We start from the raw sequence: 3,876 nt of genomic DNA on the forward strand, positions 1-3,876 counted from the left end.
ATTTTGTTATCTCAGTATACCCTAGTATCCAGGCTCATGCTGCATGTATCCCCTTCTATACTAGCTTTTATTAGGCACATAATTTCATTGATTAAATCACTTCCACACAGGGGGACACCCTTTATTATTACCATAAAGACTGCTACTGAGTCCAAGAAAAATTTCCTCCACTGCTGTGTGTACATCCCCGATCCAATTTAACACTAGCAGTTTTGCTATTAGTTCAGCTGTCATGACAGCTGTAAAATAGGATATTCTTTTAGATGTACTAAGTCCTAATTTTGGTATACAATATGCCACCCCTTTTTTATTGGAATCATCTGTATATATTTGACAACTTCCCTTTTAATCTATACACTGGTACACTTCATTTTTTATACCTGTTCTCCTTTTTACCCTTAACTTGATGTCCAAATGTGGATTTGTTTCATAATCAGCCACCAAACTGATTCTGCTGCTGGGATTAAGAGCAGGTCTGCTGACTCTTCCTGCCAATCAGACAACCTACTACAGACCAACTGTGCTCATTAGGTTGTCCAATGACTGCTGTGGGCCCAGATTCCTGATAATTAACTAGCTCACAGCATGTGTTTGGGCCTTTTTATAGCCCTTCTTGGAAGTGAATGGGAGTTTTGCCTATGCAAGGGTGTTTGTGTCAGGCTCAGTGTGATTGTGCCTCAGTGTTAATACCTTACATTGGCATCTACTGAGGGGTTAAGATTGACTTTCTTTTTAGTTAATAGCAATGCATCAGAGTCACTAGAACTTGGATGCATAATGCAGTACAAGAACTCCTTTTCTGTGACACTGTTCATTTGGATTCCCGCATGCTTTGTCACACTGTAAAGCCCCCTCATCCTGGCATAACCAAGAACTGAATACTCTTGCCTGACTTTTTACAACAATAGATTTACTAAAGGATAGAAGATCAAGATACAGTAAGTAATGTAGATTGTGTAGTAAATTTCTTAAGCTCCTGCCACCAAGTTTTATCTGGTTAATCAATGGTAAAAAAAAAAAACTGCTTCCTGCAAAATCATAAAGTCAACTACTTCAGTCTGTAAAACCCTCAAGGGATTAAGATTAATATAGAGGATACAGGCATAATAGTTAGATATGATTTACTGCCACACTAAAAATCTTAATGTCAATAGAAATATTTCAGTTGCAGCTTTGCTTTTCTTGAATCATCATTGGCCATAATATAGGCAAATAGGAATTTATTTTAAGCAAGACTGACCTACATAGAGCAGATATTAAGACTGAAATTCCAGCTCCCAAAATAGATAAATAACTAACAATTATACCACTGAAGACTGGTGAACCTGTAACTACTAATGTGGGTAAAAGGAAATATGAATGGCAAAAATCACTTTTCAAAGTCAGAATGTTATGAAATGGCTACACATATGCTTGCAGCTGCAAAGTCACCTGAACTGACCCCTTGAAGACACCTGTGCTTTGTGGAATCTGCAGATAGCACAGAATTACCACCTTCTGGCACAGGTGGGATGGTTATAGGAGAGGTGATCTCTGGCTACTGCAAGGGTGAGTTATGGGCTGTGGGCAACTGGAGCAGCCCCCTATGGGGCCAGGCTGGCACAGATTAATCCCAGGATGTGGGGCTCTGAAGGTGGCTTATATTCATTTTAAATTCCCAGTTCCAGGCTTGTGCAAAGTGAAGATCAATAGAACCAGAGGATCTGCCCATAGTGTTGATGGGATGAAGGCAATTCAAACACTGCACAGTTTATGGAGCAGGAAAGATTTGTAAAGTCTGCAGGATAACCTCCCACAGCCCATTCATTTTTGTTTGTGAGTGAAAGGAGAATTGGGCCCAGTATATATCACCTCTGCATTTGAACAAAATAATATTGTGGGGGGCCACTAAAACCAAATTGTTTAAGGTCTGCAGAGAAGGTGAAGTGGTGCAGGTTCAGTTAGAAAACAATGCCCTATGATAAAGTCAACAGCATGCAGAGCACTGAGGAATAAGCCTTTACTTAGGCTATAGATGGCTACACTACAGCACTTACAGTGGCACAGCTGCATTAGTGTAATGCTGTTAGTGCAGCTGCTCTAAGCTGAGAGGAGAAAGCTCTCCCATTGGTTTAATTAGCCCCCATGAGCAGGCAGCGGTGGTTATGACATAGCACTGTTAGGCAAGAGTTAAAACTTAAGTTAGCAGTTGAGGCAGAAACCCACATAACAAGCAGAAATACCAGAGGCCCAAGGACAATGGCTGCTGTAAACACCCGATAATTTAAGTGGTCAGATGTCTGCCCAGCAACTCGGCCTCTCTAAGGAAGAACAGTACAAGCCTTCCACAGCTCTCCAGATATCTGAACACTCACCCCTCCCCTTCAGGATAGTCATAGATAATTGATATAATCAGAATGGTTTCTATGCATATGTTCTGCTCCTGTCATTATGTTAAGTGATGTTCTCTCTCAGAAACAATGTTTGTCTCTGTAAGGACAAGGTAAATGCAAATGAATTGATAAGAAAATGTTTATAATTGGTTACTAACACCATACTGTTGAAGCTGTTTAGCAGTCTTCCTGGTGCCATGAATAAACCTCTTCAGTATTGTCTGTGCTGCCTGATTTTTGGGGAAACAAAAAATCTCCTTGCTTCACAGCGCTGTCCATGCCAGTGCTTAGGTCAGTGTCACTTACATGGCTTGGGGCTTATTCACACCCCTGAGTCACATAATTTATACTGATGTAAGCTGTAGTGTGTATAAAGCTTTGGTTACGGTTTTGCTGAACCTTGATGTTAGCCAGGTTTCTACAGCTGCACTGCAAGCAGATCTCATTAATTCAGAGCATCACAGGGTAGTCAATGCCACAAACTCACCAACCCAGCCTTTCCTGAGTGCAGCTATTGCACCTTCTCTATTCCACTACTTAGTCCATGCGCTCTGAATTTTAAACAACTCCTTCTGGTTAATACAGAAGTAGGATTTTTCTGTGTAAAGATACAGTGCATACTCTTTTATGGTGCCATGAAAGGTGGGTAATAGCCATGTAAATTCAGATTTTACATACCAAGCCAGAAGCTATTCTTTAATTACTATAGTTATGTGCAATATAATGGATAAAATGATGCAAAGAGAAGTAGTAAACAAAAAATAAGAGTAACTTACCTAAATGCAGTTAATTGTAATGAAAGGAGGGAAGCTTGAATAAAAAACAGGGCAGCAGTCTACTTAAGTTTTATTACTCATGTAGGGACTAATACTGTCACCCTTATTCCTGTTGAAGCAACACTTTGTCCTGTAAGTAACTTTTTAGACCTGTCTGAAGCACCTAGCACAGTAGTCAGTGGGATATAAATAATTAGTCAATGTTTAAGCAACCATTTTATTAGGATTGTTTCATCTCCTGGGGATGTAAACACATTTGGCAAGACAATATCTCAAAATATTAGAATGCAAATCCTGGGGGGGGGAACATACAGTCCTTGTCCCTCTTTTGATGAGTACCATATTGGAGTGCAATTGTTTTCGGGAAGTTCAAGAGGTAATTACTAAGCAACCATTATACAATCATTGTTCTCATGGCACACTACAGGATTTTAATCTCTCTTAAATTAAAGTGCATTTATAGGATTTGATATGGAGAGATGCAAGTAGAGGCCAAGATTTTAAAAATGGATGTCTAAAATTAGGCTAATTAATCCTTATGCAGGCACCCAAATAACTGGTCTGATTTGCAAAAGTGCTGATTACCTAGCAGTGTATAATGAAGTCAAGGGGAACAACTGGGTGCTTGACACATCAGAGGGTGTTTTGAGAAATCAGATTAGGTGTCTGAATGTGGATTTAAAAGCCTATTTTAAGACACCTTGACCAATATGTATGATAAGCACTGA

General features: G+C 39.6%; 1 long non-coding RNA gene across 1 annotated transcript; it reads left to right on the forward strand.

The window, feature by feature from the left end:
- The first annotated feature begins 651 nt into the window (after positions 1-651).
- LOC123353960 lies at positions 652-2,475 on the forward strand. Its single transcript, XR_006574594.1, has 3 exons — positions 652-938; positions 1,420-1,548; positions 1,662-2,475. It is a non-coding gene; the product is annotated as an uncharacterized LOC123353960 (long non-coding RNA).
- The last annotated feature ends 1,401 nt before the right edge of the window (positions 2,476-3,876 follow it).

Source organism: Mauremys mutica, chromosome 1 (genome assembly GCF_020497125.1).
Source record: "Mauremys mutica isolate MM-2020 ecotype Southern chromosome 1, ASM2049712v1, whole genome shotgun sequence".
Classification (NCBI taxonomy): Eukaryota; Metazoa; Chordata; order Testudines; family Geoemydidae; genus Mauremys; species Mauremys mutica.